This window comes from Pangasianodon hypophthalmus, chromosome 2 (genome assembly GCF_027358585.1).
Source record: "Pangasianodon hypophthalmus isolate fPanHyp1 chromosome 2, fPanHyp1.pri, whole genome shotgun sequence".
NCBI lineage: Eukaryota > Metazoa > Chordata > Actinopteri > Siluriformes > Pangasiidae > Pangasianodon > Pangasianodon hypophthalmus.
In genome coordinates, this window is record NC_069711.1 from 28,571,613 (window position 1) to 28,587,912 (window position 16,300).

The 16,300-nt window shown below is 39.1% G+C and overlaps 1 protein-coding gene across 2 annotated transcripts in view; it reads right to left on the reverse strand.

The window, feature by feature from the left end:
• Positions 1-16,300, reverse strand: part of LOC113538481 (axin-2) — an 85,333-nt gene that overhangs the window by 41,088 nt on the left and 27,945 nt on the right. Inside the window, exons 4-5 of one of the 2 annotated variants that reach the window (XM_026933577.3) lie at positions 13,956-14,021; positions 9,393-9,508 (exon numbers count right to left, since the gene is read on the reverse strand). The gene's annotated coding sequence lies outside the window, so the exon portion shown is untranslated. Of the gene's footprint in view, positions 1-9,392; positions 9,509-13,955; positions 14,032-16,300 lie in introns of those variants that run through there. The other variant, XM_053231947.1, reaches the window with a different exon arrangement.

A 16,300-nucleotide genomic window follows, 5' to 3' on the forward strand; every position in this document is an offset into this window, starting at 1 on the left:
TAAGACAACAAAAACAAGTCTTCCTCTTAAAAATGGCCCAGGGGAGGAAGAGATTATCTACATCTATGAATTACTCTGTCTTTTTGACTGCTCCTCGCTCACCGCCTGTAATCTTATTAAAGTAAGCATGTTAAAAGTCGACTCTTTTGTTTGTCACAGATCCGGTTCAGCTTTTGGTGCTCCCCTCAGGGAAGTTTAGTTTCTTTGAAGTAAAATATTTGGGTGTCTGTGGCTCTCAGTGAGGGTTTCATCCCACATACCATGTAGCCGCATTACAGAGTGTGTTTATGACTATCACTGCACTTCCCTATGGCACACATGCCTTTGGAACTGAAGCGAAAAAAGGCCCACAGCTGCTAACGGACAATGTTCTGAGTTTACCGAAACATTAATCATGTAATGTTTGTAGTGTGAATGCTAATGCGTCCCGACAACTAGAGGCAGATTTAGAGACTAGAATACCTTTACCGAATACCTTTCTCAAATGACAGTATGTTGGTTATCACTGACATCCATGAGTACATATTTGAGTAAGAGTAGAAACATATTTAATAAAATAAAAAACAATATTTAACTTTAACTAGCTGCAAATGACATCAGTGCTTCTGGTGTTCACAATATAAGTGGACTTGGATGTTTTTCTGGATATTTTTCCAGTTGATGAGCTCTTAGACCACACCACAAATTCTTTTTCACACCACAAGTTCTTTAGAACTCAGATCTCATTCAAAATGGATATTTCACATAATGCTATCATTTGGCTGTGGATGAAAAATTGAAAGAGTTTTAAAGAAAAATACCAGAAGTGTCTGGAAAAAAGAAAGCCCTATATATACTGTATATTACAATAGTAATACTTTTTAACTGGTGTCATTGCCACTAACATTATTATTATTATTATTATTATTATTATTATTATTATTATTATTGCTGCTGCTGCTGGCTAACTTCTTAAGCTAAATAATTTCTAGACAAAGTCAAGTCAAACATGAAGTAGACTATGTTTTTTTTTTTTTCTTGCTGAACAGGTTTATATACAAATAAACAACCATTTATTTGTTCTCTAATTTAGTAAATGAGCTAGAGATTATTTATTCCTGTTTTGCAGTTTGTATCATTACCCATTTAAAAAAGTTGTTTAGCTAAAGAACTCATGACAGCCATTAGTTTTCCTGATCTGTGTCGTTTTATCCTCTGGCGTTTTATCCTCTGGTGAGGAGGGTCCAAATACCAAACATCATACTACCATACTAAATACTCTGTCACTGCAACATTGGTGTCACTGCTATATACAGGTATACATACTACTTATTGTTCATTATGTGTCTTGAGACAGACCCTTTAGTTCTAATGTGCACTCAGAGCTGTGGGTTTAATCCGTGTAGCACAATTCAAGTTAAGAAATGTTCTTCTGCAAGTAGCCTGCAATAGCATTTTTCTACCATTTCCAAAATGTAGCTCTAATGCTGCATTCGACTTGTCTTGTACGTGGTATTTGTAATTGTAAGACATATTTGTCTTTTGTTAGTGACAAGCTACTCAGCTAACTATGATGAGCAATGTATAATTTCCTCTTTGTCAATGTATAATTTCTGTATATTGATTGATCTAAAGCAAATACTTGTAACATGACTCATTTAAAGGAAAGATGTGTTGAGTTGTTTATTTTTGATGCAGTGTGCAGCCATGCTGGTTTGACTTCATGCTGTAAACTGGAAGGGAACTTGTAGTTGAAAAGTGCAAGTTGAGGGGACGTTGTCTTTGGCTTTTTCTGGGTGGAGGTTGGGAATTACAAATTACAAGTTTGAGTTAGTAATGCTGCATTCATGGTGCCTTGTAAGTGGTAATTTGCAAGTTGTAATAACGTCATTTTCCATCTTGGCATTTTCGACATTCAAAGTGGAAAAAAAAACATGGACGCCTCCACGGAAGCGTGTATTTTGTTTGCGCTGTCAGAGCATGTGAAGCTCATAAAATGCTACTTTAACTGCACTTATACAGTTACAGCCTATGTGGCTATTGGTTCGGTAGAGAAGTGGCACTTTACACTGTTCACAGTGTTCGTAGCCATGTTGATTTAACGTAACTCTGTAAACAGGGAAGGAATTGATAGTTAAGAAGACTACCCCAAGTTGAATTTCAAGTTGAGGGGGTGTTTTCTTTGGCTTTTCTTGTTTGGTTTTTGGGAATTACAAGTTGTGACCTCGAGTTGAATGCAGCATTAGTAATGTTGTGTTCATGGTCCCTTGTAAATGGCAATTTCCAAGTTGTAATAAAGCCTCAAACGCAGCATAAATGCGCTATGTTATGAAGTATTTGAGACGTATAAATGCCAGGTGTAAACAACTTTACATATGGGGTGCATACTTGGATCACCTGACATAGATATTAATACCAAAACCTGGACTTTGAATACCTCTGAAAGTGGTCTCATTAGATCCTGTTTAAACCTGTACTCAGTGCTTGTAATCAGATCACCCGGGACAGATGGTGATAGTGGGTCTGAGCGGGGATTTTTGTGCAACTGTTGTAAAAAAATATATATATAGTAGAGCAAATGTGTTGTTTGCACAATACTCAATCAGATTGCATCAAAGCAACTTGAAATTGTATTGTATTAAATCATCATCTGCTTTAATTGTCAGATCATTAATCATGTATCAAGGAGTGCCTCTTAACAGATGTAGGGACATAACCCTACTGAAAAGCATGCTAAGCATAAAAAAACATACCAGCAAGGGACATGCTGCTACTTTGACTGAGTATTGGACAAAAAATGCTTGAAATTCCTCAGGAGATGAAAAGAAGACACAATGCAATTTCTTTAGAAACTATAGGATACAATACCTCTTCTATTATCCCGAATACTCTTGGGAGGATGTCCATGTCCCTGGTATCAACAAATCCACCTTCAGCCGCAGGAATGTGTGTAATGTTCACCACACAGCCTTCTGTATGACTGCCAGTAATGGAGGAAGACATGGATCAGGTTTAGAGAAGTACTGGGTTTCCTTTTTTCCTGTCCCCAGGGCTTGAACTGGCAGATTTTCTAGAGGTTGTTCCTGCATCTTTACAAATGGTGGAAGTACAGCTGGTGCATACTTTTTAAAAGATCTTCAAGAAATTCAGGTGTTGTTTCTATGCAAATTGGAAACGCCTCAATCCTACACACCTGACCCTTTTTCTGGTAGCATAATAACAGCATAAAGTTTCATCAACTCTCCTGTAATTTGCATGATTTGCATTTGCATATTATTTTATGTTTTATAACACAATAACACTTGCATCTTACATGTTAAATACTAACTCAGATCCACTCCCCAAAATGGCAAAACCAGATTATTGCTAGGTCATGAACAGAATAGGTGGCCTATGTGCTTGCATGAGAATCCCATGACTGATTTGAATTTTTGAACCACAAAATGCTGCATGAATATGTGTTTGAAATCAACGGCGCAAAGTTCAGGGGTAAAACAGAGTTGATGGGTGAGAAATGCAAAGCCCTTCATTGTTCTGCTACTGATATCAGTGGTGTTACAGGCCTCAATCTCTCACACAACAGACCAACACTGTAAAAGGGATCATTCTAATGCCTGACGTCAATCCACTCCTCGCAGAATAACATAGGTCAGAGGGCGATGTAGCATACGCCTGAGATTTATTAAGCCCTTTAAATGCTGCCTAGTACAGTAGAGACTTACAGGAAGTTGTTTTTGCTTGTCCTATAACATATCGTAGTTATGCTGCATTCGTGGTGCCTTGTAAGTGGTAATTTGCAAGTTGTAATGTAATGTAAAGTTATTTTCCACCTTGGCATGTTCGATGTGCAAAGTGGAAAAAAAAACATGGATGTGTCCTTAAAAGCAGGTCTTTTGTTTGCTCTGCCAGAGCATGTAGAGCTCTTGAAAAGCTAATTTAAGCACACTTTTACACTTACAGGCCTATGTGACTATTGGTTCTGTTCTACGACAGTGAACTTCAAACACTCATGCAACATTTAGGACTGAAAATGCAGTACAGAAACAACAGTGGACAACAGCGAGTAACAATAGAAACAAGCTAGTCAGCAGACAATAGCGAGTAACATTAGCAAAAAGCTAGCCAGCTAACTTTAGGGATAGCTCTAATCTTGATGATTACCTTGTCAAAACAGAGATTAGTATGGTCAATGTTAAAGCTTTAATAAAGTACCGTGTCTACACATTAACTGACCTAAAGCCAATACTGCTATAAACTAAGTTAAAAGTAGGGAAGGGGCACTTTACATTGTTCACAGTGTGCATGGCCATGTTGAGTGTTGCAACTTCGCCGCATTAGCATGCTAGCTGGGTTGCACAGCATGTGGTCTCTATGGTCAATCTTTTCTGTAAATAGCTGCCTCAAATCAGATCCACTTCTTAAGTAATGTCTCACAGAAGTGCCAGTGTGGTTTAGGACAGAGTGCGACTTACTGTAATCTAAATAACATAAGTAAAACTTCACCATGTAGCTGTATGCTGTAACACTATGGGGGCAGCCATCTTGGACAATCAGTATCACATTCTTTTGCATATATATTTCCAGCTGTAACTGGAATAAAAAAAAAACTGCTATTTTAATAATCTGTGTATTTAAAAATAGGATTTTTTTGGGCACGTGTTTATTTAAAAAAGATTTTAGATAAGAAAAAACATATATAAGGTGTTAGCTACAATAGTCTCAATAGCAAATGCTGTACACCAAACGTAGCTGGTTGTCTACACACACACACACACACACACATATATGTATATATATATATATATATATATATATATATATATATATATATATATATATATATATATATAGCCAAATTGTTCTTTAGCTCTGTTTCCAGGCGAGAAAATGTGTCAGTGACAGCTTTAAACCTCAAACATTCCTTCAAACCTGCACAGACAAACACAAAATGTTGCTGTTTATTGGTTTGAGGGGAAAAAAAACCTTCCAATATCAGTGTTCAAAAGGAAGACATATCTATTTTATACCCTCCATTTAAGCATTTATTCTGTGCCTTCCTATATTTAAAATTCCAATATCCATGAAGCAAATCCGAATAATTCTCAGCTTTCTCATTTTTATTGTGATTGTCTCAGCAGGAATAACGTCAGGTTTGTCCTTTGAAGTGAGCATTGAGAAAATCTTCAAGCAGAAGAGAAAAGATGGATCCTCTCTCTCATTTTTTTCTCTCTGGCACCACTTCATACGACACGAGAAAAAAGAGGTGGTATAAGAAATGTGGTTTTTACGTGCTAAGCCGTCCGTCAAGCCGAAAATGTGTCTTTTTTCATCTATGTGGTGGTTGGAGAGCTGTTGTGAGGACTGTTTTAACTGCAATGGCTCAACACGCACACACAAACTGCCAGACACACACATACAAGTGCATTTCCACACAGAGCTGTACAAACATACTCTCACCTGGATGCTGTAAGAATGGCTGCTTTTTTGCCACAGCAATATCTGATGGGTTTTCCCAGGCCACCAAAAAAGTCTAACCCAAAGTTCCCCTGTATAAAATGTGATTTCATGGATACATTCTTTTGTGGGAATTAATCTATGAGTGTTGGTCAAACTATCGTCTTATTGGAAAATGGGTGAGGGCTTGGGCAAAGGCTAACAGATGCTTCCTCTGAGAAACATGAAGCCAGCCAACCACATCTTTTCAAATTGCTGATCATGCAGTGTAACACATTCAGAGGAAAGCGTTCTTCACCCTCTTCTGCATACTTGAGCTCACAGATCTCAATGATTGGCTAGTGTCATTATGATTGACAGAGGGGAGAGATCATGCCATCCCTCCCACCCAGAGAACATGGCCAAATTTTGCTCCCTGGCTCCTGGTCACGATGAATCCAGACCAACACTTTTCCGCTGTGCCACATCTTCCTTTTATGTGACTCATAGTTGATAGGCAATTCGTCAAATCCCTGTAATGACATCATTCGCATTAAGAGAGTGGTACATATTATAACACTCACCCTTCACTTACAATAGGTAATACGATGCAGTCATCGGTTTCAAGCACCTCTGAGCACCCGGGCAGTCTCTTTCTTCTTGTTTCTCAACCCCCATATTCTCTAACAGGTGCCTTAATATCTCTGCAAATAAGGGCTGTTTGAACAAATGTGACTGATGCTGATCTAGCTGCGTTTCTCCGAGGCAGAGCTGAAAGACGAAAAAGTGCCTTTTCTTCAAACGGCAGAATGCATCATCCTCCCCTCTGCGCTCAGCCTCACCTCAACCTCACGGTTAATGTATTCTGCATTGCAGAACATTAAAGCGCCAATCAAACGGAGTGTGTCAGGGTTCCAGCAGCGTTGCGGAACGAAAAATCCCTCCTACGGACCGAGCGCTGAGGAGGAATCATGTGTGTGAGTCCTACCCACAGGCAAAGTTATCCTTTCATGTGGCTAACCCGCACAGTAGCTGACAAATAAAAATAACTAGGCTGATAAGGATGCAAAAGAAACGGCACCTTTTGTGATGATAAAATACAAACTCCAGAGTTTACACATATCTCTAGTGCATATTGATTGGCTTGAGTTCAAAGAGTATTAATAAATTAATACACACAGAACCCTTAGAAGACTGGATAAATAAAATACTTGTCACATCAACCCTTATTCTGTTCCCACTGACCCAGCATACAGTGCATTCTTGCGGTCTGCTTTCTCTATTTGGTTTTCGTGTTCTTCTTAACTCATTCTTTTTAATGATTGTTCCTGCTTCCTTATTTAAGCCCTTTATCATCCCATTTGACTTCCTTAGAGTAGTTCCTTATATTTTCTAGTTCCTGGTCTTGATTACGAAATCTTTGCAGTCAAGTGCTAGTTGCAGTAGGTAGCTTGATACAACGATCAGCCATAACATTAAAACCACCTGCCTAATATTGCGTAATAGATCCTTATGCTTGCCCATTTTTCCTGCTTTCAACACATCAACTTTGAGAACTGACTGTTCACTTGCTGCCTAATATATCCAACCCCTTGACAGATGCCACGGTAACAAGATAATCAATGTTATTCACTTCACCTGTTAGTGGTTTTAAAGTTATGGCTGATCGGTGTATATCTTGGTATTTCCCTTCCTCTGTATCTATGGTGTGAATAGTGACTAGCAAAAGGTACATTTATAGAAATAAAGAATTACCAAAAGCCATGATGGTCCTTTCCTTACACCATGATGAAAAATTTAAGTCAGCATTAAGTTGTTAGCTCGGGTGTTAACTGAGCCTCTCACAAAATTACGACTTAAAAAGATGTTCATGTATATCTTTTAGAGAACTCGTATTTCTGATCATTCCTGTAAGACATGAAGGCAGCGCTACTGTTGTTGTTGTTGTTTTTTTTTGGTTCTGACTCTTACCTGTTTGTCTGGTTTGTCTCACCTCGTTGTTGCCAACCTGTGTTTTAACTCTTACCTGGTATACAATTTAGAACTCATTAGTACCCATTAGTCACCTCCATTTACACCATGAATTCTCCTTCCATGAAGGTGTTGATTAATTTTCTATAACAGCAGCTCTGACAGTAGTAATGGCTGCGAGGTTTATATAAATGCTTTAAATCTTTAATTATTGTTTCTATAGTAGCAGTGTACACAGGCAGACTCCGAATGTAAACAGATTTTAAAATGTGTGTAACTGTTGATATGTTGAAGTTTTATGTTTGGAGATCTTTTTGCATTGAGTCTCCGGTGCCAGTGCTTTGTAATGGTCAGAGGTAATGACTGTTTATAGCTGCAATAACATAAGTGGTAACAAGAACTACTAAGTTTGTTTTGCAGACTTTCCAAAACACTAAACGTACCTATAAAAGGAAAAAAACTATGACATGTTCTTCTTTAATAAATACAAACTTGCAAATTGCTACTTCCAGATATCCAAATGTTATTGAGTGGTAATGCATTACACCACCCATAACAGAGTTTTATTAATTACTTATCACACTATACAGAACAGTAATCATTCACATACAGTATACACATGCAATATGTCCTGTAGGGTTAAAAAAATACATGGGTTAAATCAAATTTAGCCTCAGAATGAATGTCCAATACCAGCGTTCACTAAAACAAAAAAAAAAGGCATCAAGATGGCAACAGCAAATCAATCAAACTATTATTCAGTCAATATTAAATCCACTCAGGGGCAATTGTAAAGTTCAGCTGGGACAGATAGAGTGAGAGAGCACTCAACTAGAACAAAAAGGTCCAATTTAATATGTTTGTCATCTCAAACAGCTGTAGAAAAAAAGAAAAACCAAGCTTTTTGGATGAATCTGCTTGTGTTTGAGAGAAGTGTTCTCTTTAGAATTTTTGCTAGCAAAGAAATAGTCTTTTGGGAATATTTACAGGGTACAGATGGACACTAAACACATTAAAGTAATGTAGATAATATACTGCTTATAATCATTTAAATGTGTAATCTAGCTAGCTAGCAATGAAAAGTGTACAAGTGACATTAAGAACATAGCAGGGCAAAAGATTGTTTAGTAGTTGTTTTTTTTTAAGAAGAGACATTCCACAGCCTGCCCTGCTGTTTTCTACTGGGCAGTGCAACATCTCATGGTTTGCAAATTTGCTCAGAATGAAGCAAAACTATTTTCCTATTCAAGTAATTTAGCTTTTTTGCTCTGTCCACTGCTTTAAAACCTGCGTTAACAGTGCATTATGGGTAAAAATAAACTGCCCTTTGGCCAAAATTCCTTCATATAAACACTCAAAACCAACTATGCATTCTAGTTTTCGAGCATTTGAAGCTAGCTAGCTAATCAACCGGCATCAGCCTTTCACACACACTGCTGCATCCTGCCACGCTAATCACAGTAAGCATAAGCTCCTACCCTGGCGAAAAAAAAGAGACAACATCAAATGCTCCAACTGTCTGCAGCATTTGCATGTTGCCTTTGATGTGGGAGATTTAGACAAAGCGCCACTGCCTAGATGAACAGCGTGAAGGTTAAAGCTGCTCTGGCAAGAACGCAGGAGCTGAGGAGGGGCATAGCATTTAAAAAGAGCAGAGTTCAGATGTAGTGAGAAACAGAGGGATATATATGTGCAGTATATATGCTAGATCCATGGTATTCAAGGCTTACATAAGCACTTATGGAATCCCAATTCTTCATTTATCTTATAACAGCTACAAACAGTTTTTTGCTCACCAGCCTCATCCTCTTGAAGTTAATAAGACAAAAAAATTACAGCTTGTCATGTTACCAAAAAAATCCCAAAACATAAACTCTTCTTTCCTGAAGACTTGACTGTGGTGGAAAACCTACTGACCGGTACAAAGCACTGACACTGGAGACTCCTTCCGTAAATGTTAAATAAACTTTTCCTCACAAGGTTTGAATAAAGTTGACACATTTGCACACCTTTTTCCTTTTGCGCCTCCTCATCCTTTATCCTGTATCGAGTGTTTAAGAAGTCCGTCAGCGCTCAAGAAGCTTCTGAACCTCAGAGAATGGACTGTGGGCTCCAGAAATGCAAGCTAAAGAAAAACAAGGCAGAGAAATAACATGTCATTAAGAGCCATATCACTATAATCACTATATCATCTAGATACATAGGCATTATTGTGGAGAAATGCAACAAGGTTTTGTCATCAAAAAAGTGCCAGTTAATCACAGTCTTGGAGTGACTCAACTCTTTTGTTCCATCAAAATGTATTATTTCAACTAAGTGGACATAGCTTTCTTTATGTTTCAGTGTTTCTTTTTATGTGATTCTATTCAGGTTTTTTTTTGGAAACGTTACTCTTGGGAGTTTACATTAGGAAAAGAGGATCAGGTTGATCCGTTTTCCTCTTTCTAGCTCATACACTCTTAGAAAAAAAGGGTCCATTTAGCACCCTAAAATAGTGGCTCTCAAACAGGGTTTTTATTTTTTGCCTAGTCTTTGTTGTGTCAAGTTTCCCACTAGTTCTTTCTTTGTTTGTTTGTGTGTTTGTTTGTGTGTTTGTTTGAGAGTCTGTTTGTGTGTTTGTTTGTTTGTTTGTTTCCTCTAGCCTCTATTTGTTTTTGTGCCTAGTTTGCCCTAGTACTCCTGGTTCCCACTATATCCTTATTTATTTATTTGTTTGTTTGTTTGTTTGTTTGTTTGTTTCCTCTAACCTCTATTCGTTTTTGTGTCTAATTTTGCATTAGTTCTTCTGGTTCACACAGTGCATTTATTTATTTATTTATTTATTTTTCATTCATTCATTCATTCTTTCATTCATCCAGTTTCTTTCTTTCTTTCCCTCCTTCCTTCCTTCCTTCCTTCCTTCCTTAGTCTTTTGTCCTTTTTGTGTGTTTTGACATTGTTACTGTGTTACTGCACATGTCTGTTATACTACATTATTGAATGGTTATCTATACTAGTCTATCTCAGTCAAACTATTCTGGCTCAGGCCTATTTAAAGCCGAATAGCCAGCCAAAAATCTAGTTTGTTTGGACATTAGGTGGAAAATCTCATTTGTTGACTTTGCTTAACATAAACCGATCCAGTAAACACGTATCCTTCAATTGATTCATTTGCACTAATTGTTACAAGACGCAGTCTACACTGACTAATGGCAGCTTGAATGTGTCAGTGCACCCCATTAACAGAAACAAATCAAGGTAAACACAACTAAATGATGCTCACAGACCCTAATGGATCCTTAATGTCTCAGTCTCTCTTCTCTTTGAGAGAACAGCAGAGAGGAAAGGAGAAATGAAATAAAACTATTTTCTTGCTCTTCTGCATGACTGTGTCTCGGCATAGCGGCCATGTGCTCTGAGATGAAACAGTGAGAGCGCGGCTTTGAAATCCTCCTCAAGTCAAAATTAACATTTTTATTTCAACTCCAGCCAAGTGAGAGGAGAACCGGGGCCGGGCAGACCACTCTGGGCAACACACATAATTGTTTATTGTGTGTAAACTTCAGGGAACAATGGTTGGGGAATAAACGCTGCATGTAGGAGGAGGAGGCGAACTGCTGGAACGATCACAAAGCAAGAACACGGCCTTGTTTTCTCCGTAGGATGACCACATGAAAGACAAACCCGTTAGGCCCATTACTATGGTTCCATAATGTATGCGTTTTAATAATTATCACACAATATAAACCCTCTCCATCACACGCTCCGCCACAGGGGGAGGACATATGGTTCTTTTTGATACTCTTTGCTTTTTTCTTCTGATTTCAGCTGTGCTTTTGTCTTGGACAATGCTGTCTTAGTTTACCAGAGGAATTATAACTTTCATATTGGTTAGATTAACTTGCAAAACTCATAAGTAGTTTTACTCATATTATGGCATTTGTTTGAGTTCATGTGTATTGTATTATCTTATTATCGCTGTTTTGTTGAATTTTTTTAATCTGATTGGTCAGATTGGGCAGCTTTGACAGTAGTTTCAGCTGCAAGGCAAATCACAGGTTGATATTAATGCACTAGTTCTAATACATTACTGTTTCTGTAGTAACATGCTTGTATAGTATTGTGCACATTAAGGGATTAAAAATTGTGTGTAATTGTTAATATGGTGAAGTCTTCTGTAAGGAAATGTTTATTTAGCATTTTTGGGACAAGGCTCCAATGTCAGCACTTTGTAACAGTCAGAGTTAAATCTGTTCCTTTAGGTTTTCCGGCACTGGAGTCTTCAAAACTGAGGACTTTGCACTTTTGCACTTTCTCGGTAACATGACAAGCTCTTGTCATGGTCTTATTAACAGAAAAGAGAGGCTGGTGAGGGTACGATGGTTTATAGATGTTATGACATAAGTGATAACAGGATAACTTGTTTTGTAGATGCTCCACAACATTAAGCACAACTATAAACAGATAAAAATGACTCTGTGTCACTCTTTAATAAATTAAATCATTGGCAAAAAGCTGTGGTATAAGAGGCAAAAAACACTTTGGGGCACCCTGTTATTGGAAAATAATCACATTTGTGGTGGTAACAGTAACTCTGCTTTGCATCATGCCACATCACACCACCACATCGTTTTATTTCTTATTTATAAACTTATTTAGTACTGGAGCTATGAAGTTAATCTTGTTAACAAGTAAGGGGAGCTTACAGCTACCAGAATCTGTATCAAAAACCTAAACAGACAAGTCAAAGTGGAGCTACAGTGGAACAGGTGAACACAATAAGATAACAAACACGAAGACAGGGCAAGAACAGAAACCAAAAGATGAGTGCCATGGGAATGGACAAGCTAAGTAAGATATGATCTAAAAACACTTCTGTAATGTACAATTACACCTGCAAACTTTAGACCACACCGCCTAGCTGAGACTGATGCTGGTGTGGACACCAAACTATGTGCTGAGGAAGTAAGTGATTATGGCTTCAAGATAGATCTATGGCTGTATTTTTTTACTCTGCTGCATCCTTTTGTCCATTTTTACAGACAACCAAGTGTCATGCAGTGTCAGATACCACATTAGCAAGTCCACTATTGATTAAATGAACAAGCATTTCAGTAAGATTACCTTAGACATAGTTCTACACAGTTTGGTCTTGCCAACTACTAAATGTGCTTCCTCCGAGATATGTGAAGCCAATCTCTACGACTTTCTGAACTACTGCTCACGCAGCATCACAGCACAGTGTAACACACACGGAGGAAAGGGCTATCTGCCCTCCGCATACATGAGCACACAGACACCTATGATTGGCTAGTGATTGACAGGAGCAGGAGAGTATACCGTCCCTCCCTCCCATGGATGGCTGTGGCATCGTCGGGAAAGATATCTTTTTACGGTTCTTACTATCTATTGAGTGTATAATTCTTAGGAAACCATTTCATAATTAATACAATATCATGAGCTGTGATTAAAAAAAACAGTTTGAATTTTTTTTATATTGGCCCACTTCAAATTCTTGTACAGTCCGGTATGAAAGTTCAGTGCGTAATCTCTTGTTTTCTTCTTTCAGGGTTTCTAGGGTTATTTGGCACATATTTTTATAAGGGGCTACATTTTCCCAAGAACGACATAAAATGAAACAGCAAGGATCACTTTGAACGCTCTCTCTAACAGTCATGATGTTATCTATATTTTACGGAAACTCAGCCCACAAGGAATGAATAATGCTAAGGCAAACTGTAGCCAGCTGGTCAGACTCAGAGTCTGAATTACTGAGAAGGATTTTGGGTCTTGGAGTTTTTTCAAGGCAGGCACATCGATCAATAATAATATATAATAACAGTGTGACGTGTGGTAAGAGGCAGGATGCGAGTGTGTAAACTCAGTAGTGGTTTTTTTTGGGCAAATCCAAGAACCGAAATCAGAGTGCATAGCAAAGGTCATAACACAGGCATGCAGGCTTAATACAGGGAAATTCATAGGTAGAAACGAGGAACGGGAACCAGGAAGTAAAAGAAAGGAAACAGGGATCGAACTTATCGGTACAAAAGCATGATAAGACTTTGCAATGATACATTGACACAACTGAGCATACATAGACAACCTAATGAAGGACTAACACGGAACAGGTGCACACGATAGGATAACAAACATGGAGACAGGACAAGAACAGATACCAAAAATAGTGCCAAAGCTAAGTAAGATAGTTTTCACACACTGCAGCCCATTACATTTATCTATGCCTATAGCCTTATCAGAATAAAAATTGCTGTCTAAGGTGGGCCAATGCCTCTAATGCCCATCCATGGCGCCAGTGTTGCAGCTGATTATATAACCAGAACTATGTGATGTGCCATGTGAACGGCACATGTGGGTAGATTTGTCCCTCCACATCCGTTTATTTAAGCATATTTGCTTTGGCTGCTTTGATTTGTTTCCCCAAAACCTTCAAGCGTGCACTTTGCTACATGGCTAAAAGGTGTGTGTGTGTTTGTGTGTGTGTGTGTGTGTGTGTGTACATTTGTATTTTAACATGACCCTTTTCCTTCTGGTCTGCTCTGCTAAATGTTATGAAGGGAAATGCAAATATTTACCAGTGGAGGTTTGGCAAGCCCCGGACAACCCATGGTGCTTCCTTGTTGACTTCGACTACTGTATATCTGAGGTAGAGAGAGAGGATAAGAAGAAGGCAAGAGAGAGAAAAGATGGGGAAAGAATGAGTGGGATTAGAAAAAGTTCTGAGGCAGTTCCTGTTCTGCATTCCTACTGCACTGTAAGAACCCTGACCCTGAGTAAGTAAGCAAAGTGATGCAATGTATAGGATATTTCAGCAACATTATTGACTTCTCACTTGGGTGAAAACAAAAGCAGAGCTTTTCTGACAAAAGTGTTAGTAATTGCATGTTAGCGAAAACCATTTCATTCACTCCTCTTCAGTAAGTGTTTTATACTGGTCGGGATTGCAGTGGATCTGGAGCCTATTCTGGGAACACTGGGTGTGATCCGAGGAATACACCCAGGATGGGATGCCAGTCCATCGCAGGACACCATGCACAATCACATTCACACACTTGTTCACACCTAGTAGCAATTTAGTGTAGACAATCCATCTACAGACATATATTTTTGAGGTTGGAGGAAAACCAAATGGACACTTAACAGACAGTGACCCTAGCTCAAGATCGAACAGGAGACCCTGGAGCTTTGAGGCAACAATGCTACAATGCCCTAGCTATACACAGAATTTTAAAAATGGCAGACAAGAAAGTTGGTCATTTTGTTCAGTACAGCAAGGTCCATCCTCAACAGGTCCTTGTCTGTCAAAAAGTATTACTCTGGGGAAGGAACTACAATGGTTACATGGACTATATCTGAGGATCCCAGCCTCTGATGGGAATGTGCCAAAAGTTCCTGAAAAGGTTCCTGTGGTGAAAAAATTTCCAAAGAGAGAGCAGAACATGTGGGAAAGGGTTTAGGGAGAGAGAGAGAGAGAATGAAATCAGAGGAGGGTACAGGAAGTGAGCGCTGTGCCACTATGCCACTGACCCTTGACGCCCATCTGCGTGTCAGTAGCGGGCGACTCGGGCACCATTCCAGCCTTAACACAGGACTCCAGCTTTGATCGACTGCCAGCGATTCATCTCTTTAAAGAAGCAGGAAGACGGGGGAGAATAGACCTCAGCTGCCAATTATTGGAAAAACATCAAGGTCTGAGTGGAAAGAAATGGAGAGAGATTAACTAGATCACTTTGGATGCCTTGTTGTTGTTTTTCGCTCAGTGAGAATGGAAAGTGTGATTAACAGAACGCAGTTATATTTAGACATGTGTGTTTGCATGCATGGCAAAAGGGACACACAGAAGCAGAAAGGAGGATAGATGTATATATATGGTTAATTACCGTGTGTGCACATGGTCTAGACATACAGTACACAACTGCTGGATGAGAGAACGAGAGATGTGCAATGTGCCAGCTCAGCACAAAGACATGGAAAAACATCTGGGGCAAAAATAAAAGTGTATTTATCCCACAGTCTTGTAGAAGGATTCACACAAGTGACAGATTTGTGTGGATAAATATCACTTTCCATTTTCTACCTGGCTAAATATGGGTGACTTGAATCTGTCACTGAAACTAAGCATGATATTTCAGGGAGCTCTAAAATAACTTTTTTTCAAAGAGATGTTTTATACAAGCAGAACTGACATTAAAAATATCAAGCAGGGTCTGTCTGCAGGCTGCCATGTCTTTCAGTGGGACAGATGGGTGTGTGTACGAGACCATATAAGAGCTCAAAGACATGCTTGCAAATGTTTCTGAGTAGGCACCTGGTGCCACACTGTCTCTCATGAGTCCAAACATCCAAGCCTTCCTTCCACAGTCATTCCATCACACTTCCTGAGTCATGCGGTATTGGTGCATCAGTCTCAATATTTTCATGGCCTCTGTGTCTGTCAATCTGTGTAGAAGAAGGCATGGGCTTTGTGCATTTCAGTCCCAGTTAAATGATCACGGCCTTCATTCAAGTCTCAGTCAAGCACGCTTGGGCTTTGTGCCAGTCAGTCCCAGTGAAGGGTGTGTGTCCCTTGCCAGCCTCTGTGAAAGGGGTGTGGCTTTTGTGCATGTCATACTTATTGAAGAAGGTGTGGCCTTTGTGTCAGCCAGTCCGAATAAAGGGGTGTGATCTTTTTAAGTCCCAGTGAAGGGTGTGTCACTGTTGTGCCTGCCACTCCCACTGTTGGTCTCACTGAAGGGGGTGTGGCCTTTTTGCCTGTCAGTCTCAGTGAATGGGGTGTGGCCTATGTGCCTGCCAGTTCCAGTGAAATGGGTGTGACCTTTTAAAATCCCAGGGATGTGGGTGTGACTTTTTTTTTTCACTAACAGTGAAGTTGGTCTGGCTTTTTTTCAGTCCCAGCAAAGGAAGTTTGGCTTTTATCAAT